Source organism: Melanotaenia boesemani, chromosome 17 (genome assembly GCF_017639745.1).
Source record: "Melanotaenia boesemani isolate fMelBoe1 chromosome 17, fMelBoe1.pri, whole genome shotgun sequence".
NCBI classification, from domain to species: domain Eukaryota; kingdom Metazoa; phylum Chordata; class Actinopteri; order Atheriniformes; family Melanotaeniidae; genus Melanotaenia; species Melanotaenia boesemani.
The window spans coordinates 12,192,413-12,215,786 of NC_055698.1; the positions used below are offsets into that span (position 1 = coordinate 12,192,413).

General features: G+C 40.5%; 1 pseudogene; it reads right to left on the minus strand.

Annotated features, from left to right (window-relative positions):
* The window catches only part of LOC121628234, a 59,398-nt pseudogene extending 36,514 nt beyond the window's left edge, over nucleotides 1–22,884 (minus strand).
* Between the last annotated feature and the right edge of the window lie 490 nt (nucleotides 22,885–23,374).

A 23,374-nucleotide genomic window follows, 5' to 3' on the forward strand; every position in this document is an offset into this window, starting at 1 on the left:
CTGGCTCAACAACTGCTGGTTGCAGAAAGGAACCTTTGGGTGGATTTGGGAAGCACCAACCACAAGCATCAGTAACCAGTAAAGCCAGTGCTGAGTGCCACAGGTGTTCTACATCACACTTTCATGTCCACTCGGAGGAAACTAATGGTACTAAAATTGTCTTCAACTAGACCTACATATCTAAACAGGTGGAGATGGCTGAGTCAGGATTATTTCAACATTTTAAATAAAATATTAAAATATTAGTGATTAAAATGCACTCTACCAAACAGCCATGGTAGACCAAACAGAAACAGGTTAATACCATAACCAACCACAAGAGGACCTTCAGGATCATCACACAGAGGGTTCCTAGTAATGATGAACAATGTCGGCTTTGAGCAGCACATGCTGCCACCCAGACATCATTCACCTAGAAAGCCTGGATTTTTTTCATCAAGACAAGGCCAAGACCACAGAGTCCAGGTACCAACTGACCTGCTTCAGTTCACTCCTGTCACCCATCATGATGCAACACAGTGGTTAAAATGCTAACATGTAATTCAAAATGAGAACCTTCTGTGGAACAAAACGGTCTCTCTGATGGACTTATGTTATGTTTAACCCAGGGTTTTTGGGGGCGATCCATGCCACAGTGTAGGTGAATAATCAGAAAGGCTTACAGTGTTGTTATAATGGGTAGAAATACACTGCTCAAAAAATAAAGGAAGACTTAACACAATGTAACTCAAAGTCAATCACACTTCTGTGAAATCAAACTGTTCCACTTAGGAAGTGACACTGATTGACAATCAATTCCACATTGCTGTTGTGCAAATGTAATAGACAGCAGGTGGAAATTATAGGCAATTAGCAAGACCCCCCCAATAAAGCTGTGTTTTTGCAGGTGGTGACCACTTCTCAGTTCCTGCTTTCTGGCTGATGTTTTGGTCACTTTTGAATGCTGGCGGTGCTTCCACTCTAGTGGTAGCATGAGACTGAGTCTACAACCCACACAAGTGGCTCAGGTAGTGCAGCTCATCCAGGAAGGCACATCAATCCGAGCTGTAGCAAGAAGGTTTGCTATGTCTGTCAGCGTAGTGTCCAGAGCATGGAGGCGCTACAAGAGAAAGGCCAGTACATCAGGAGATGTTGAGGAGGCCAACAACCCCAGCAGCAGGACTGCTACCTCTGCCTTTTGTGCAAGGGGGAACAGGAGGAGCACTGCCAGAGCCCTGCAAATGACCTCCAGCAGGCCACAAATATGCATGTGTCTGCCTCAAACGGTCAGAAAACAGACTCCGTGAGGGTGTATGAGGGCCCGACATCCACAGGGGGGGTTGTGCTTACAGCCCAACACTGTGCAGGACATTTGGCATTTGCAGGAAAACACCCAAGATTGGCAACTTCGCCACTGGTGCCTGTGCTCTTCACAGATGAAAGCAGGTTCACACTGAGCATGTGACAGACTTGACAGAGTCTGGAGACGCCGTGGAGAACTTTCTGCTGCCTGCACATCCTCCAGCATGACCGGTTTGGCAGTGGGTCAGTAATGGTGTGGGGTGGCATTTCTTTGGGGGACCGCACAGCCCTCCATGTGCTAGTTAGAGGTAGCTGACTGCCATTATGTACTGAGATGAGATCCTCAGACCCCTTGTGAACCATAGTCTGGTGAGGTTGGCCCTGGGTTCCTCCTAATGCAAGACGATGCTAGACACTCATGTGGTTGGAGTGTGTCAGCCCGCTCGTTCTGCAGACCTAAATCCAATTGAGCACACATGGGACATCATGTTCCATCACCAACGCCACGTTGCATCACAGGACTGCCAGGAGTTGGTGGATACTTTAGTCCTGGTCTGGGAGGAGATCCCTCAAGAGACCATCCGCCACCTCACTCAGGAGCATGCCAGGCGTTGTAGGGAGGTCATGCAGGCACGTGGAGGCTACACACACTACTGAGCCTCATGTTGACTTTTGGACATTAACATCAAAGTTGGATCAGCCTGTAGTGGTTTTTCCACTTTGTGTGACTCCAAATTCAGACCTCCAGGGTTAATAAATTTGATTTCCATTGATAATTTTTGTGTGATTTTGTTGTCAGCATGTTCAACTATGTAAAGGAAACAAAGTGTTTATAAGAATATTCATTCATTCAGATCTAGGATGTGTTATTTTAGTGTTCCCTTATTTTTTTTTGAGCAGTGTATAAAAAGGTCCCTACTGTTTTCCTTAACAGTACTGCACACATAAGAAGCTGAACGAGAAAATCAAGATGTTCTTCCACCTGCAGAGGGAGGAAACAAGCCACTGCTTTGTCTTTACAAAAGGTGTGTCTTTGATGTGGTATTTTCAGCGTGTGAGTCAGTATGATGCATACTGAGTCATATGTACTAAAGTTACGCCACCATAAAGATCCTGCTAGCTCTTAGTGACACCCCACTGGTGAGGAACATGGCAAACAAGGAAAGATGACGTGCTTTTTCCATTAATCTGCTGTTGCAAATGATCCTTTGGCCAGTCTTGATCCCAGGATTTAATATGATCAATTAAATATATCAAAGGGGAAAGATTCTGCTTTCTACAAGGTCAACTGCACCAAAACAATCTGCTCCCTGAACCTTTGTACTGAGTTATTTTGCTGTTATACTGTAACTCAGCCTGTTGCTCTACAACAAAGCCTCTAAACATCAACCGAAGCGACGAATAACAAGCTAAATGCAAATTAGAGGTTTTCACTTATCAGATTTCTAAGTAAATTGCCCTCATTTTATTCAAAGCAGGCTCTGCAGCAATGAGCTGCTAACACACACGAAACTCAGCTGTTCTGCACTTCGACTGAAAGCAGTGACAGTAAATGACAAATTCAGCATCTGAGCTTAATGTCTCAACACTTGACTGATCAGATATTCCTCTCTGTGAGCACTCCACTCATTTGCTCAAATGATCAGACAATGGATGCAACATGCTGTGCAAGTAATACTAATATGGTGTAAAAAACATAAAAAGTACAACCTTGACAACGCATTTGTTTTTGTTTGTGCTTTCAACCTTTTTCACACAAGCTTCTTCATCTGCAGTCCTCAGAGACACTGGCATTTACTTTTTTGATGTTTTCCCTGCTTCATTTCACCTGGATCAAAGTAACGAGTCACTAACAGGTTTGTGTTAGAATTTCAGGACAAGCTGTTGAGGAGATCTAAGCTGTGGCCCCTGGGGACACGAAGCTGAAGAACTCGGCCTTTGCATTTCCTGGATTGCCTTGATCATAAACATCATTTGACCAGCAGAAGGAGCCAGTCTCAGTTTGTTTCCTGGACTGTCAGGAGTCGTGATTCCCAGTTGAGGGCTGTGAGTCATTATTCAGTACTGAGGTGTCTGTGCTTTCCACGTGGTGCTGAGTCACTATTGAGGGAAGAACATGAAGGGCGGCTTTTGAATGACACTGATGAGCACATGTCATCTATGAAAGATTTATTATTAATAGAAGCACAAAGTAATGATTCACAGTATGGAGAGAAGGGCTGTAAACCTTAGAGCCTGTGCTTCCTTAGAAAAAAGCATATAGCTACATAAACAAATATTAATGGTTTACCTATAAACTCCAAACACTTTCTAAGAGAACACTTGTATTCACATCCAGTGTTTTACTGACAGCCCATTTAGTCTTTCTACAATGAGTTCAAATAGAAAAAGAAAAAAAAAAAAAAAACACAAAACAATGCTTTTTTTATTTCAATTTATTCATCTTTAAAGAACCAATACGAATTGGGGATGTTTTCAAAATGGGAACAATGATAAAAACACTGACCATTTTCATTCCTCTCCACCCTGTCAGATTGGATCTTAGGCTCTGTGTGTACAAGTTCATAGATGCATATTCTGGGAAATCCTGTAGAGACCACATTCAGTAGAGTGAATGAAAGCAAAAGTACCAGGTGTAGTTTTTTGTTTTCCTGTTTGGCCACTGTATGGGTGTCTGAAATGTATGCAGCTTACATTTGAGAGTGTGTGTGTGTGTGTGTGTGGTGTGTATAAAATGCACAGCAGGGTTTTGATGGGCTTATCTGAGGTGGACTGATTATTGCACTCTAACAAGATAAAAAAAATGGCTCTCAAACAATAAAAAAACAATTGGATAACAAAGTGCCCTTGCACTTGCCAACACATTTCATGTGAATAAATATTGATAACTTCAGACTCAGTGATCTCCTAAACTGAAAGTGACTAAACATGTGGAAGGGTAAAAAGGAAAACATTACTGCATTTACTGCTGAACCTTTTGTTTTGTGCAAATTTATATAGAAGAAAAAAAAAGAAAAAAGATGACAGTCACATTGTGTGGTTGAAGTTTAAAAATGCTTTTTAAAATGGTACGTCATGTTGGTCTAATAATATGAATTAGTGGAAATAAAAATCAGAATATCACAAATTTCATCTTTTCATCGCCATGTTTGTGTAAAAATAAAAGCAATTCACATATTGGAAACTGATATCCCAATGATTACACCTGAAATAAAACAAAAGGATGGACTCGAGTGGGGAAAAAAAAAAGAAAATCTGGCCCGTGGTTGAACGGGGGGCGGGCCCATCTGTGTGCTTTGACCTTCCATTTATTGGTACGGCTGGTGGATCCCCCAGATCTGGATTCGTTCAATCTGATCACACGATTGCTCTCCCGATCAATTAACCATGACTCAGTGTTAACAAATCATCACAAATATTACCTGTTAGCACTCTCCATTATTTTTTCTTTTTTTTTTTTTTATCTACCCATGTTGGAAGATTCCCAAACTACATGTGCATTAGACTGATGCACCAACAGGCAGCCTACTGACACAAACAGTTGTGGACATGTTATCTTTGCAACCGCAGACGCATTTTGGGTCTGTATTTCTCGAGGGTAAAGAAGCTGTTTGGAGTTGAAGGCTCCACGTCTCTTCCTATGGATAGCAGAAGACAAAAGGAGAGCAGGAAGTTGAAGTAATGTCACTAAGGACGTTAATAATTCAAGGAAAAGTTTCACTTTTTAACCTCACATCTGCCAGCTGAATATTTGACTAATGTAGCAGCTAGTTGGCTAAGCCAGAGCATCTAAAAGGCTATTCAAATCAACTGTTCACTATCTTTGAAAACTATTTAACTTATCTAGATCACATTTTATCCAATACAGTCTGTTAAGTAAATACGTACTGCCTATGAACTGCACTGCATCCTCATACTTCATCCCGCCTTCAATGAGGGCTAAGGCCACCCAAGACCGGAGCTCTGACAAATGTGAAGAAATCCAACAGAAGGAGTCGGTAAGAGCAAGAATGACGAGGGAGAAGATTAAATGCCAGAGTTCACATGGCCCCATAGTATTATGTAGTGAAAGGAGGGAGGGAGGTTAAACCTGGGAAACAGGCCTGGGAAAACAACAGGGGGTACACAAGTTCACCGTTGCCCTGTTGGAACCTGTGCTCACACTCTGAGCATCACGGCACAAAAACACACAAAACCATGATAAGTTACAGCAATCAGCCTTCTCCTTTCTCACAAGGAGGGAAGATTGAGGGAGAAAAAACATAAATATAAGAACTTTCTCGACCACTCAACAGGTCACATCCTAACACTTAGAAGTGGTACGTCCTTCACGCAGACTTCAAGAGGAAAGTATGTGAAAAAGGCAGGATTTAAAGAATTAAAAATAAAATTATGAAAGAATTGGGAATATATTAGATAAAAAGACAATAACAGCTGCTCTTCAAAACAGCATAAAACAAAAAGAAAAGGAAAATGGATTCATGGACTGAAAAAAATGCAGTCTAACCAATACTGGGAATTATTCCAGCCTTCTGGAATGTCACAGCAATGCAAAGCACTCGAAGCTATTGAGAACTGATGAGCTTACTGAGCACTTGTGGTCAGGAAAGGACATTTTCGCACTAGTTCGCCCACATCATGTGCTTCTGCCTGCATTGTTTTCACACTTGTGTTATTCAACATAACTTCTGTAATTTGCTGTCACACTGCTCTGTGAATATGACTGTGAATATCTCCACAGACTCCTGCAACCTCATGACCAACAGATCCATTAAAGAGTAATCGCCTTCTTTACTAGCCTACAGACTGTTGGAACAATGATACATTATATAATCAGCTGACTGCATTTTACAGAGCACCAACAAGACGATGAAGAAAGAAACTAAAGTTCCAAGATGAAGCTGATATGCAGTTAGGATAAAACTCAATCAGCCATTAGCTGTGTAATCACAGCTTATGAATCAAGTGGTAAACGCAAAGACGGACTAGAAGACAAGACTTTTTCAGACACTTGTTACAGTTCAAACCGTTCCTGTGCTTCTGCATGAGAACTCGCCCACCATGTCTCATTGGAGCCAAAGAGAAAAGAAGAAATGTTTCCTTGTTCTGATCGACCTAAGCTCCACACTAACCAAATAATAGTAAAGAATCAGAGGAGAAGCTAAATGAGCAGAGGCAGAAAAGCCTCTGAACTCCTTTTGGATTTGTGCTTCGAATCAAAGAAAACATGCCAGAGATAACCTGACATTGCTGTTATTGGAAACAAATTTGCTCGGGACAGTTTGTTGCCAGTGTTAGCCTAAATGATAACCCTAAGGCGAAGTTAACAATGAATCATACGTACCGGCCCAGTCCTGCCACACAGTGCACAGCGATGCAGCAGCCGGGTTTCCTCTCGAAACTTGGTGTTGAGCAGCTTCAGCCAGTCGTCCACAATCTGTGTGGGAGGAGGGGCGCCATCATCGAAGGGCCAGTCCTAGAGCGGAGAGGGCACATAATCAGAATAAATCACATGTCTCACCTTAGCAGGATGCTGTAAAGCCGCAGTCGACTCTTACCAGGACCCTGAATCCCTTCCTTCTCTACCGGCGCCTTATCATAGGTGGCATCACAAACTCTCACCAGTGTGTTCACCTCGAACTTCTTCAGCTCCTGCAGAAGATTTTTTATTTTAGCTAAAGTGCAAGTAACAGATACAATATGTATATAACAGGAGATTAAAGGTGGGTGGGGGCGTACCTCAGTGAACTTATTAAGCGTGGCATTGCTGGGGTTGTGGGTGATGAGGAACTTCATGCATTCATAGGCAATCTCAACTGCAGCGGGGCGGTTCATGTTGGCGAGACGGCTTTAAAAAAAAACAATTACAATACAATATTCTTACAAAACAAAAGCGACTTTTGGCTCAGAAGTCAGCAAAGACTGCTAGGAGATATATGTTTTCAGGGAGGGGTTGAATAATAAAAATGACATATGGAAAAGGATGGGTCAGGAAACAACAAGTCTCAACCGTGGATGGTACACAGAAAAGGTAACAAAATTATAAACTAGTCAGTCCACAGTACTCTGGATGTGAAAAAAGGAGAAAAAAAAACTATACACAATGAAAAAATCTTAAAATAATAGACATAAAAAGAAGAAGGAAAAAAAAATGACACTATCCAGGAGTCATCCAATGAGTTTACCCCATTCAGAGAAGCTGTTTGTGATTGGCTGTTCGAGGAGAAAGTGGAAGCAAAGATTTTTCGTATTGTTCGGACAGGGGCAGGGCAGTCAGGGCCAAGGACTACGCAATATCCCAGGGGGCCTTTTGGAAAACTCAGCAGTTCCTAGTTTACTGGCAGTCAAGGGGTTTCTGGGTAGCGTAGTCCCGAGGGTGTGCGGCCGATTCACTTCTTCTGAGAGGTGAGGTGCTGTGCCTGGCAGAATTCTCCGGTCACACACGCATATAGCTACGGCTAAAGTCGACACAGAAACCCTGCGAAGAGAGAAGAAGGAGGCATCAAGAGATTTCATCTTTCATATCACACATCCACTGATGAGCAACTGTCTTTTCCCAAAAATACCAAGAGAGTAACCGTTATATTAAATGTGTTTATTTCACCCACTACATGCACTGAGCTGCACTACATTAGGAATAATAATGATAGAGAACTTCTTATACATGCTAATAAGTATGCATTCAATTTCTTAGTTGGACATAAATACTGTTTGATTATCTAACATTTAATCATGAAAGAAAAAAAAAAAAAAAAAAAGTGTTGGGAGATGAGTGGAAATTTTAGACACAATGCATCACACATCTGAGACTGCTGATGTGTCCGGGCAGACGTGTGTTTGTTGTGGACAGGAGGTTCCCCCACACTGCACACCAACTTAAAACAGGCAGAAGCAGACATTAGGCCCGAGTATCGTCACTAATTTCCCGATTCGCACAGCCTTTTTCATTCGATTTAGATTAAATCTGATCTGACACACCTACATTCATTCTGAAAGTACCATAACAATACAGTTTCCCCAGATTCAGAGCCAGAAATGCTGTGATGGAAAATAAAATAAAATAAAAAATAAAAAAACACCAGGTCAGCAAAGTTAAACTTTTTAAATGTCCAGATCAAACTGTTTCATTCAATGGAGTCACTAAATATTTTTAAAGTTCCACATTTTAGATCAGTGTTGATGTTAATAAAACCTACAAAGAAAACTGGATCCATTTTTAAGTTGTAATTCGACTCAAATTCCTAGAATGACGTAGATTAGATGGATTGATACTCGTGCGGTCTGTTACGGTGTAGCTGACGTTGGTGAGTGTGCTCTTGCACTCTGGCATAGGGGGGTGTGCAGCGTTTTGGTGTCGTACTGCAGTTTCTCCTCCTAATCTGAAGTTGGTCGCAGGGGTGGTATCGGCCGGTAAACTCACCAGGTCAGAGTTCTTTTGATGGTTCACTTTAGTTCCGGTACGTATTTTCTGTTTTTAAAACAGACAGTGGAGTCCAGTGTGGTTCACTGTCTTTATTAGTTTGTGGAAGAAAACGAGAAAATAATTCATACAGCCTCTCATCATCTTGATCCATTGGGTGTTGTTTACAAATTCAGTGAGTAAGATCCAGAAATCCATAAATTCGTAATCCCAAATTGCCAAATCATACGTGACTATTTCAGCGTAATAGTCTGTGTAGCAGGGGTGCACGTCAGGTCTGGAAGAGGTGTGGTATCGGGCATCCACGGAGCTACACAGCACCTATGACGGTGACGCAGATGCGCAAAAACCTTGTGTGTGCTCACGGTCAGTCGTGGACACAGAGAGCAGGTGCTAGCTTTGTCATGCCGTCATGTAAATCAGATAAATAGCATTAGACTGTTTACTGTTTGAAGAAAGGAAAAGTGTAAACCTGTATTAGAGAAAATTTGACTTTAAATGACCATATCGGATTCATTTTAAATTATGTGTGGTGACAATCACTTCCTGTTGTTGAACGTGACGACGTCCATTTAGCATTAGCTTGCTAATTGAGTGCCACGGTCTTAGCGTTAGTTGCTAATGTGAGCGGTAATACTCTGCAAAAGGTTTTATACATGTCTGGAATCCACACTGGTGAATGAAAACACCTGAACGGTGACGTTATCTCGGCAAGAGAAGCTAATTTTTGGACGGAGGAAACCAGTTGTGGTGTGTGTGTGATAATCTATTAAAATCGATAAATTTTTCACTCAGCCCTAACATAGACGCAAAGGAAACTCCATAACCAATACATGTCTAACGAAGAAAACAAACTCTTATACATGCCCTACAATTATCAAATAGCCTTTAAAAATATAAAAAGTTTAAATAAAATGTCAATTAAAACTGCAGTGTCATTTTTTTTGCTGTTAATTTTATAAGCTTTATTTATTCCAGTCCTTATTACGAGTCATGGCCTGCAGCATGCTACAAACTGTGCTCACAATGGGAAAAGACAAGCTCCATTTTAAACTTTTCAACTTTAATTAAACATCAAAACTTGTGAGATTCCAGCAGTTGGAATAATTTTCTAACATCACAACTGTTTCTGCTAGCAGTGAAATGACTACTGGTTTGGATTACATCACCATGTAAACACACCACCTGCCGCCAAAATGGAAACTAATAATATGGCACAGCAGGGAGTGTGCACACACGCACACACACACCAGACTTCAGAACAGTAATGTCTGGTCTGCAGCTAGCCAGAGGAGCAGTCAGTCAGACTGTTTCCAAGTCCTTGATAGTCTAAATCCAGCCGCAACAAACTGGCTGGAACCGTCTCTGAGCAACACGGGGGGGGAGGGTAGTGTGGGTGTTATTGGGTTGAGGGGAAAGAAAGGGAGGGGGAAAAAAAAGATGCAAGCAGGCTATCAAAACACAGCCTACATACACAGAGCAGTGGGCAGTAAGGCCTCTGGACTTTAGCACCGTGTCACAGGCAGCAGTCACAAGGTAGAGGATTAAAGAATGGGCAAAGATTCAAACAGCTCCAGCATTTCAGTCCCACGCTCCCCCTTTACACCTGCTTGAGAGTGACACGAGAATTCTGTGTGATCTCAGTCACTTCCTTTCATTTCACTCAGTCATATTTAAGTTTTACTACATGGTTGAAGCAAAAAAATAAAGAGCCGGTTTAAAAGACATCCAGCCACATAATGCCACTCTTCAAGCCACACCAACATTCTCGTCTTTCCTTTACTCCTAACATCTAACACACTCACTTATCCTCACAGTTAACTGCCAACCAGCTGCTGTCAAAGGGATGCATCAACCCACTCTAAATTCACCCTCCTGCCACCATCTTTTATGCCTGGCAACAGTTACAAGAGCACTCAGAGCAGCTTTGAAATATATATACCTTTTTCCTCCCTTTTCTTTTGCGATGGCTGAGATCCTCAGCGACGCCTTTAATTACCACCTCGGAGCTGCACCACCAGAGTGGCATTGCTGCGTCAGATAACTAAAGCTCAACAAGGAGTTAATAGACTTCAGAGGTTTGGTTTCATCAGCTACTAATCCTCCAAAAAATGAAAAGGATTAGACAAGTAACAAAAAGAGGCCGTTAGCTTCTCACCTGTGAGACCAGACAGTGGAGAAAGAGCACATTGGTTTTTTTCCTGCATTGTGGTCTAACAACAAATGAATCAGACACAACAAGGACACCACAATGACAGCTTCTGCTAAAGGATGAAACACAACCAAACACTGGATGGCTGCCCAGATGCACAAAGTACCTCATACAGTTTTAATTGTGGCCAATTAGAGGGTTATTGAGAGACAAAAGGGTTGACTGAAACAGACTGAAAGTTACTACTTGTAGTGAAATAAAGCAAGACTGGGTTTGGTTGGAGAATGTGCAGCAGCAGAGAAGCATTTATACTGGACAGGAGTATGAATGGGTCAAACGCTTTCAGCTTAGACCGCCATGCTTCCTACATACCAAAAGCTCAATCAAATAACATCCCTGCATTAACAACTAGACTGTCAATCTTTCACATTTTCAGGTACTGGAGCTGTAAAAAACTGGCAAATTCAGAAATGTGTCTGATTTAGATATAGGACATGTCTATAGGAGAAATTAGACAAGCCATAAATACACAGCTGTAATTAAGCCTTTAAGCAGATATCTCACCATTCTCTGCCATCCAAAGGAAATTAAACAACAGATTACAGTATAAAAACAGATAAATACTACAGTACAAAATCCTCTGTAGATGAGGGTTAGGTGTGGGCCTCAGTTTTGAGAAACTCCTTAAAGGGAGAAGCGAGTAAACCTGCGCCAACACCAAACCAGCCCAGCTGCCTGCCATCAAAACAGCACCAGGAAGACAATGCAAATGACAATTAAATTTGCAAACTGGTTGTGCATGTTAATACACTGCACAAAAAGTAGGAAGAACAAAAAACACACGCACATTCAAATTTGTTTGTAGAAGCAAAAACATGTTCAACCACACAGGAAGCAAGTTGAGGTGCAGACGAGAGAACTGAAAGCTGTAAAGTGAAAACAAGTTGGCAACATTCAGCCATGCTTAGCATGAATAAGTGGTACGTGTTATTAATGGTTTAAAGAGTACAAGTCATGCATTTTATTTTCTTCAGAAACTGATGGCTTTTCAATGCCACACACAATTAGTTAAGTTGACATTTAATATAGAAAGAAGAAAAAAAAAACTCAAGGATAGAGTTTGCTTTGATAAATAGCAAACATATGTTCTAAAATATAAAATAAAAATGCTCACTTTCCTCCTCTATGCAGTCACTTTAAGAGTTTTTTTTATTTTCTACATCTTAGTTGAGTTACACAACCCTGAATGTCAAAACAACCCAATAAAGTGACACTATAACCAAAGGCAGATTATATTTTATTGCCTATTTTCAACTGAGAAAATGCAGGAACTACATTAAAAATCTAAACCATTAAAATGTACCACATCATACTTGAAGCAAAGGGTACCAAAGCTACAGGCCAAGGGTTAAGGCTTGCTGTGATATCAGTTATTGAGCTGCAGACGAAAAACACTAGACCGACTAAGTAACAGCTGCTATTTTGTTCTTCGATGTCTATGTACAAAGATATATGCTAAATTGGGCAAAAGGTCATTGAGTGGAGGCAGAGGCCCAAGCACTGGGCTTCCTTGTTCCCCGTTCGACATCACGTGTTCCACTGATGAAGCAGTGGTGCAACGGGGTGGAGAGAAAGAGTAGGCAAAGGGACTGATTGGAATGGGAAGAACTTCAAAACTCAGCAGGTCCTCTCCTAGAAATCTTCTATAGTGACTTGGGGAAAAAAAAGAACAGAAGGAGACACATTAAGATGCCAAGTGTGAGAGAGCAGGAGTAGTAGTACTCACTGATAAGGGCGGTAGTGTCTTAGAACAGAAGGACATGCAAACCTAAACAGGTGATAACGTGGAAAAAGAAAGAACCAGGGCATGGGTGTTACAACTGCCAAACTCATCATTTTTACAGCATTCAGCAGTCTAGAAAACTAAGTTAAAATGGCACCAATAGCTTATTAGGTGGCCCAACCCCACGACACCCCAACAACTATATACATACAGTGTAGATGGCCACTGGCTGGATTTAGTAACACATTTGTCAAAAGGGAGGGAGGTGTTCTAAAATTAGAAAGAAAAAACACACATACACAGAGACACTAAAGTGAGGTCCAACGCTCTGGACATGGGATATACAGACTGGAAAGACACCATGGCAAATATCAGACTTTAACAAACAGTGGAATGTCTGAGTCCAACTTATCCCTCCTTGTGAATAATGTTGGCATTATATGCATTCATGTCTGGTAATTTGAGGTTGTGCCTCTCACTGATGTTTTGTCTGAAACCAAACTGGGCATGACCAGATTGTACTGCCTTGAAGCAGCTGGAGGGCTAATTTGTTGTGCAAGATCCGAGTCAAGTGGCAGTGTGAGCGCTTGTCATCTGTGGCACAATGCATAGCGAGGTGGGAGGTAGTAGGCCAGAGGAGACCGTGTTCCAAATATGTGAGCAGCAGGATAGCAAGAAAAACATAATGGCTCACATGGGTCAAAGGGATATATTGCTTCTTCATGACTGTCCCATATGAGTAAACTGTGTGGAATTTGAGAGAAACACATACAGGTGCAAGCATCACTGAGAATAAGCCTGGAATCAAGTGTCAGAAAGGAATGTTTAATTCTGTTGCCTCTGTACAAACCAAATAAACACATCACTGGTATACTTGCAAATAAGACGCAAAAGAACAGTGCCAGGGGGGACATGTAGTGACATCCTACGCACATCTTGAAGAGGACATTGCAAAATTAAAGGCAGAAAGTAGGACAAAAGTAAAAGACATGATAGGACTCTAAAACAAAAAACTATCGCAGAGATAAACGAGAGGATCACACCTGCCTGACAGGCCAGCTGGCCCTTGCAGTGACGTCACTACTGCAGATAGGCTGGGTGGGAGGATCTAACCTCAAATTGGAATTGAACTCAAACTAATCACATTTACACCAACCACAACTCATTCATTTAAAATCCATGTCAACAAGGAGGCCAAATGGTTCCTTTCAAGGACCTCTGAAGAAAAATCAAAGGCAGTTTAATACCAGTCACCCTGCTGATACCAACCCCTACTTTGTAAAAGTCTTTTTTACCCACCATTTATAAACATAAATAAGATTACAGATTTAATTATCTGTACATTTTAATAATAGCCTAACCTAACCACAATGTAAAAATACACATACACTTAAGAGTAACAGCATTTTTACAGGCTAAGGAAACTTAAAATATTAAGTATTACACTTCTGTATCCTGCTTCTGAGCCAGAGAGGGAATTAAAGCTGAAACTAGTCAAGGAAAAACTGGCATCTCAAACAATTTTGCTTTTACAATCAACAGCATTACCACTCAGGTGATTCCATGACCCTGGCTTGCTGTGTATAAGCACACAATGATGCAGCACTGAGTCACCTCTCTTTCAGTCAATATTATTTACCATAAGGGGAACTGCAGTGGCTCAATAACGAGTTTTTTTTTTTTTTTTTTTTTTGCACCAACATGTCACACTGTGTGAAGTTGGCTTTTGCCTACACCCAACACTGTCATTGTTTTTGTAAATGTTGCATGCAGCTGTTAGTCAAATCCAAATGATGCTTCCAACTTTTCTTTGGCCATATAACTACAAAGACCCGTTTTCAGATTAGATACCAGGTTCAAGTCACTAGTGTCATGTAACATAACAAGGCACTATATTCAAGAGATTATAAGTATTAGAAAAAAACAAAAAACAAAAACATAATCCATCCGGTTCTTAACAGGTTTTAAAATTGGGTAAATATTGCTTCTGCGGAGTTTGTAAAATTACAGGGTAATATGTTGTGTTGATCATTCATGGTGGTAGTTATCTATTTTAAGACGAGATGAATTATTGTTTAAAAATCTTAAAATTAAAAGAGGAAGTTCTTTGTTCCCCCCTTTCATGTAGCTGTACAGATAGTAAGTTTTAAAACTATTAACTGTTCAACCCCCCCCCCCTTCTTGATGTTTAGAAATGGGTCACTGTTGATGACAACAGCAACCTGACATCCATCCATCCATAGCAGACTATTAAGTCTGTTTTGACTCTTCAGTTTCATGTCATTGTTGAATCATGTATTCGTCAACTCTAGCTGCAACCAAGACAGTATGAATATGACACGTCTGATAATTACACGATAATTTAAACATTATGTGAGAGCTACACTCAGCTGTGAAGTCACACTGCATGTCCAAAAATCCATTGCAAACCAATTTTTACTTAAATGACCTAAATGTAGTGATTAAAAAAAAAAAAAAAAACAAAAAAAAACAACAAAAAAAAAAGATAATGCATTTGTTAATGACACAAAGAAAATTTAATCCATTTAAAGTTGTAATACGGCTTAGAAATTACTACAATGACGGTGGATTAAGCTTGTTCAGGTGTGTGTGTTACCATGATGGACATGACGTTCTCGGAGTAACACCAGAGCACAAGAGATACCACAGCCGCTGCTTGCTGGAAAATAATCCATAATCACCATTTTCAACTAGTTGGCGTGTTTTCTAAAGCATGAACTCTGTTGATGGAAGTGTGCTCACCTGTGTGTGCGTGCACGTGTCTATGCGTGTGGCATCAGGGCAAAACACTGCTGTAGACACACAGAACTTGGTACTCTGTTGCATAATCAATCTAGGAGTCAGGGTTTTAGTACATGGAAGACCTTTATTAACCCCAAATAAGTCTGGATCCGAGAAATGACGATACATTTTATAATCTGACCCCCCCATACCATGGACTCTCAGGGCATAGTCCAGTACTGAAGGCGTCCATCAGTGTAGGGCATGGTGACAGGTCACCACAGCATTCAGCAAACACTACACACATAAAAGGAAGTAATGTACACACAACCCTCCCCTGCCATTCATCATGCTTGAAAGAACACAAAGTCAAACAGGCAAGCAAGAAGGCAAACAAAACTATAATAAGCAACTCTAGTTAAGCCTCTACTCCTTTTTTGAGCCTCATTGGTTTATCTAGTTTAACAAGAAAGACTCTTAAATCCCCAGACACGCCTGAACAAGTCAGCCCTACGAAACAGAGGCATGTATGCAAAATTCAACTCCAGATATCTCAAAATGTTGTTGTGCTCTCTCATGAGCGGCCCTCTCATGGGGATCATGTCAGAAAATTCAGTGCGACTTCATGTTTTGTTGACTGAAATCTGCTACGTTTCCAAGAAACTGGGAAGTGCCTTTTCTGCACAAAGTATCTTTGCTTCAGCTGCACGATAATAAGGACAGGGTTGGGGAAACAAATATACCACATTCCATTTTCCTATTTCTTCTTTTAAAGATAGTGATCACCTTTGGTTCAAACCAGCGCACTTTTTTAAGTCTTTTCCTGACTTTGTGTCCACTAACATTTTACTTAGTCAAAGAGGAAAAAAAAACTGAAATGTATAAATAAAAACTTTAACTTGAGACAATAAAATATCATATTGCTTACATGTGAAACCAAAGGAGCACAAAACCTATCAATCTTGAAAAATAAGACTGTTTATACTTGCTTGTACCATTAAAAACACCATCACCCTCCTTGTGGGTGGATGGTGTTTCATCAAGTCTAGAAATAGACGAGGGGTGCAGAATGGCCCACTATAAGTGCAAAACTCCCACCAAGTACACAAATATCTCCTTGTCACTAGATTCCTTTACAGGGAAAAAAATATTAACATTTCACCTGAAAACCTGCAAAAAGCACACGTTAAAGCTCAAAGATTAAAAGGTAACTGACAAATTAAAGTGTACTTCTGCATTAAAAAGTTATAATACAGTGTGCAGTACGTTTTAGAGTTGAGATGCTTAAAATAAATGTTGGTGGTGGGTTAACTGCTAGACAGGTTCCGCAAGACTTACTTAATACTAGTGGTTTGCCCAAAGCAGAATTGCAAAATATTGCAGAAAATACACATTCTTTTCACAAGTTATGCATCTAACTTTGTACTTTAATGCTGCAGTTAATTTTCTATTCATCTGCTGTAACAAAACTTCTATTTTACATGAACAGCGTATATCAAATACTTACCCGAGTTTGCCTTGAAAACACTTTGTTTAGCTGAAGTAGCAACACAATTACAATGTCACCGACCTTTAGTGTCTGATGTTCAGTCTAGCCTGGCTTTTTTTGGTCACTTGCTAGTCGGATTTCTATGCAAACTAAATGCTAATTAGCTGAAAATGTCAAAAGTTACAATAATATGTTAGAATATATAAAGGCAATTTTCAGCATAGTTTTTAATTGCCCAGTGTTGTTGACATTTTGATGAACGGGCATCCTTATTCTATTCCTTATTCAGCACAACAGGTTATTTCTCTGTACTCCCAGAGGACAGAAGCTAATCTTCCTCAGAAGTCCTTGTTGTTCTGGCTCTGTGTGTCAGAACAACAACACCCTAAACCAGGGTGGAGAAGGCGAGGGAAGATGTAACCCCCTCACCTATTTCTATGAACAGAAAAAACACCAACCACAGACACCCTAGCACATGGCAAAGCCCACTTATCACATTGCTTTGCAGTCTGAGTGTGCACAGATAAACAGTGTGACGATCAAAGCCCTACGATAGTGCTGAAAGGGAGGGTGGGGGGGACAGGAGCCGATCCATGTTTGGAAAGTGTGAAAGATATCAGTGCTCAGTACCTTAGAAACTGGAATGAAAAAGGGCAAAAACAGAAGAACAATGAACACTTTTAGTTACACATCACAAAACTGAGTACCTATACCTTAAGATAAACATGAAAAAGAAAAAAAATGCAGAAGTAACAAAAAAAAAAAAAAAAAAACGCTGACAGGCTGGGGGTACAGCTGGAAACGTTTTAACTTCTCACAAGCAAGAAATTCCTCTATACATATTTAGCAGTGTACTTTAATTCTAATAGAAAAGAATTCAAACCTTTAAACAACCATGAAGAATGCACTTCATCATACTACAGTGTGTGGCCGATTTAGATTTAGCCTCAAGGTATATAAACCTGTTTTGGTAGGCAACAATGAATGCATATTTAAATGTGATTACAAGAAAACGGCACCAAAAGCACTGAAACTTTTCCAATACCACTCCCCCAGCAGGGAAGAAAACTCACTTTGCTTTAATCTAAAATGTGGGTCATGAGCCTATATTCGGCCACGTGAGCTCCTCTGATAAGTCATAATCTCATCACAATCCTAAACCTACTCCTGGACGACATCTCTAAGCAACAGCACTGTGGCAAGAAACCATACATCTACCTGTATGCCAACATAAAGTATGTAAACTAGATACATCTCAGTGTTATCCAAAAGTCATGATTTTATTCCTGCCTGCATAATCTCAATAGCATGTGCAATGTATGTGCAATAATATAAAATATAAAGCTAGCAGAAAATGACTAGAAACATTCACAAAATGTCTGACAAGTGAAAAAGAAAAAAGCAAACAAAACTACTCCTGCAAAAGCTTTGCAGCTTTCTGGTTCACACCTGTTGATCTTTCCACATCCAAACAAAACCCAGCCAACCATGCTGTTCCAGATAACATGAAAAATCTTTCCCCAACCTTCTTCCACCTTGTTCATGACATGCAACATAACTACTGAAACATTAGGCCATTGGAGACACATTACTCCATTCCACTATAAGTTTTTGTCTTTAATGACGTGCAACAACAGGTTTTGCTAAGGGGTGGCCAGGTCTACGCCACAACACAAAGAGTAAAACGCAAATGTTTTGTTTTCTGGCCTCTTGTTTACACGGTAAAAGAGTTTTGGGTGGATAAAACCTTAAAGAATTCACAGCGGCCCCCAGACGTCTTTCACATCATCTTGCACTTGCATACACTTGCATCCTCGAAAAGCACAACAGTGGCAGACCTCCATGTCATGTTTGTGCTGCTGCATCTTTAAGTTATTTGGTCTGTTGAAGCAAAACCTGTTTCAAGTAGAGAATTTATGCCATCAGCGGAGATGCATAGGTTACATGCCCCAGATAACTAGCAGTTGACACGCAAGGCTTCTGTTGAAATAGAAAGTTTTTATTCCACTGTTGCGTTAAGGAGTACTGTACAATCTGTATGTACTTTGAATAGACATGAGGCAGTAAAATTAAACTGCTGTCATTGGTTCTTTTCTATTTTTGCTCAGCAATCATCAGAGCACATCTTCCTTGTGTTTTAAAAATGGCTGTTTTCCCTTATAGTGTGCATGTGTGGAACAGCTGTCACTGAGCAACACTGCAGTATAGATAGACTTGAGTAGTGCCTGCAGGTGCCTGCCATTAACTGGTTTTTACTGATCTGTTATTGAAGGAGGAAAATTGAACTTGTTAGTTTGTGGACTGTAGATCCATGTTATGGTTGATATTAGTGGTATATAGAAGAGTAAATAAGGGGAATGTTTATTTTAAAATTTTCTAAAAACATGCCAATTTCTCTGGCAGTGTAAAACTGAAGAGACCAAAGCATGGCAACGGGCAGACCCAGACGAGAGAATGTCTGCTCACATTTTTGCCAGGAGGTGCAGTCACACTGCAACATCAATTCTTCTGACATTTGGAAACAAACTTTGCCTTCTGACAGCAGCATCAGGCGATGTCTGTTGCCATATCAACAATTACCTCTGTGGTAGCAACAAGTGCTTCAGCTGGGCATTCTTATGTCCCTTGTGAAGAGATCACAGCAGAGCAATGGTGCTCTTTTAAAAAATTCACAAAGCAAAGAAGAGGAACTAGATGTGCATGTTTACGGTCAAGGTTCAAAACTGATGGGACATTTTAAACCCACTAAGCCAACTCCCTTACCAGAAGACTAAAACTAATGTGTGATCTCAGATTAGCCTGTGGAAATTTTTTTTCTTCTTAAGGATTATGCCCACATTGAACATGCAGATTTGGAGTCATGTTGTGAGAAACAGACAGATTTCAAGTATTTAATAAGCTGATTAAAGAAGTGAGAGGGAAAAAGCTATCCTGAAAAGCATGGGAGAGCAGAAGCAATTGGGAAAAACACAGCATGGTTGTTTTTGTGTGATAACCCAGCACTTTATGGACCACAGCTGTTACAACTCTCAAACACCTTCTGAATATGAAAAAAGTTTTCCCTGCTAACTACAGCTCTACCAGATGGAGGAAGACAACGAGGGTATACACAGAAATAAAGCAAGATCCTATTCCTACCTGTTCCTATCAGCAGGCAGCCTTGCAGCAGCATCAACAAGAAATGTCAGGCTGTCACACACTGCCAGTGCCAGAGGACCTGCGTCTTTGCTTTATTTGAACGCTGTGGCAACAACTGTAAACGAACACCGTGCGACCAGGGCCCAATTCATTACCCAACGCACTGCACAAGAAACACACGAGATGCACACAAACAGTGCCCATGGCTACGACTGCATAATTATACACAGCCTTTTACTTAATGGCTTCAAGAGACAAGACTGGGCATATACTCCAAGCATTGGCCTGATTTCAACACAATTTATATGGAGCCAGAGATCTTAGCAAGCTTACCCACAGTTTAAAAAACACAGCATGTGTTGCATTTTTACCACAGACAAGTGACCAGGCAAATAACTACATTTTAAATTGGCCAGATCAGTTAAAGCCTCCTCAAGCCTACCTTTCAACACTCACAGGGAACCCCATAGCTAGATGGGCTCAATGCCAGCAGGCAACAACATAGGTGTTCTTCTCCCCCAGTAACCCGCCTTGATAATTTGGCATCATGTTGCAGTACACTGGGTTCACCTTTCACAGTTACAGTAACCAAGGCTGAGAACTTCCCTTCTTGTCAAAGTGTATTTTTGTGCTGCCAGTATACAACCCTTTCATTACTGTTAAACACAATGCAGACACAGAGCTAGATTTATACCAATTATCATAATGTAACCCCTACATACCAAATTTAAACTTAGAAGGACAGTACATTGCTAATGCGGTCAGCCTTGCAAGTGATCTTGTTTCAAACATAAAACACACTAAAAGGATGATAAAGTGAAGCTAAAAGACTACTAAGGAGTTTGTCTTACAACAGAGATTTATTATGTCTATGCCTATTTAAGATTAAACAAATCGCTTAAAGGCTATACCTACATGTACTAAGTATTTGCCTTGCAGTGTGGTATGTCAAGAATGACTGCCTATAGATGCAGGATGAACTGTAAGGGGACTGCTTAGCTAAATGCTATGTCAAGACTTGCAAGCACATCATGAATTTATTCTCTATATGATAAAGCAGGTCACCATTATGAATAACCAAGACGTACAGTAAAATTTGAGAATGAAGACTAAAGCTGTCATTGGACATAAGGTGTGAAAATCTGCCCTTTAATTAAACAAACTTGAGTATTTGTTGCTTAGATTAAATCCAAACAAAAGAACAACAGGTATTCGATAAAGACTCCATGCCTTATGTTTGTTCTGACACCTGCAACAATATACCTTACCTTCTATAGTCTCTTTAAGTAAGACAGGTCACCTTGCAGTGACTCATAAGCAGGAATGTATAATTAGCTTACCTGTTACACCAGTTACTCATTGACTCATCCGCCCATGTTTGCAAGGATGTTCAAAGCGACTCTATTGTACTAGCGGTCCACTAGAATTTACAACCGGCAAGGAAACTGAAATCATTGAGAGGTCATAAATTGAAAACTGAGACGCATGGGAATGTGCCGCGGCCTTTAGTGTCACAGCTGCTCAAGTCAACTTCCTCCCAAAGTGCATTTCCCCATTTCACTTCAGCCCACATGGCTAAATGGACGGGCGCTTTCCGTTTTAGGAAACCAGACAAGGATAAATTACAGACCCACCTAACCTAACCTCAGCGTTAGCAAGATATTTCCATGGAAGCCTGTCGAATTAAAAGAGTTAAACTAGATGACAATAGGGGCCGAGTTTAAATAGCACAAAAATAACTTTTGACGATAAAATGTTTTCTAGGCCAATTTAATTATCTACTTAAGATAGTTGCCGGATATATGGCTTCAAATCCATAGTTCAACCACGGCGTGGGTCAAAACTGGTCACAAAGGGCGGAAGGCTGTTAGCTAGCTCAGTCGCCATCTGGTTACCTCTAGCCACCCTTTTCAAAACTACTCACGATGGTAGACACCACCACCAAAACCCAGAGTAATCTTAAAACACATAACCATGGTACTGGTCCCGTGAACGATAGCTACAACATTTTTTTTATAACGTTAACTCAAGCACTGAACAACCTTAAGCTAGATCCTTAAGCTAGATATTGTGCGACAGGCATGCTAACATTGCCTGCACAGATACACAAGCTCATTGTACAGCTACGGGTAACGTTAACTCTCATATTAAACTCCAGACGACGATGAGCTTGGACAATACTGTAGAAATAATTGTCAGCTAGTGTGATTTAATTCACAATAAAGCATAAATAAAACAAAGTCGCTAGTTTTAAAATGTCTTATTCTGTTGGGCAACAGCCACAGTAGCAAGCTAGCAAGGCTACATTTGCTAGCAAGTTAGCTCAGCTTCGCACTTCGCCTGCCTTTACCAGGAACGTTTAGTACCCATACGTTAGATAGTTAACTCGAAATGTTGCTGTTAATTCACTCCAAGGTGGCTAATACAGACTAAACGAATATAGAGTCAAATAACATCCATGCCTACTGAAGATTTAAACAATAGATGTAGAGGGCATTCGTGCTGTTAAAGCTTTCTTTTGCAAGCAAGCTAAGCTACATACTGGTTTGTCTTCTCAGACGAAACCCCCATGCAACTTTGGTAGAACTGAATTGTAGAAATCATCTTAAAAATTTAAACAAAACTTCTATATCGGATACTAGTACGTACTATTATAATCGTACACCATCAGAACAACAAATAAGCAGTTAGTTTGGATATATTTTTCTTCCATTAAAATACTTACAAAGAGCAGGCTAAACATTGAAATCCCGTGACTACCCCGGAGAAAGTGGAGGGAGTGCAGACACCGCTGTCAGGTCGCCTTTTTGTTCCTCTTCAATGTGGCAGCTTGGATTCTCGTTGGAGGTCGGGCTCTGTTGGTGGGGAGGAGTCACTTCGGTTCTTCCTCGAGATGTTTAGGGATTGTAGGAAATATGTGTTACGGAAATACGGAACGGAACCAATATAGTAAGGGAAACTAGTGTAGTGCCGTGTATTTTTTAGGAATATAAGTAAGCACAAGGAGCACGAACAAAATACTTTACATAAGACAAACAATTAAAGAACACAATAATGTATGAATCAATGCTAACTATTTGAGTACGAGTCTCATAAATAATTTTAACCAAATACTACATAGTTTTGTACTTCAGTACTTTACCGACAGCTAAAAAAAAATACGTTTTGGACATATTCCATGAACGATTTTTGGTTCGATTTGTTTGCTTTAATCAGCAACGACATTTCTTTATGACCATACGTGTTAAAATCGGGAAATTTAACGAGATTAGTCAGTTTTCCGTGATCACCAAATGTAACATGGTGGTCTGGCGTCAATCGACGTAAGAAGAATCCGAGGGAATGATGACAGCTCACCATGGTGACGAC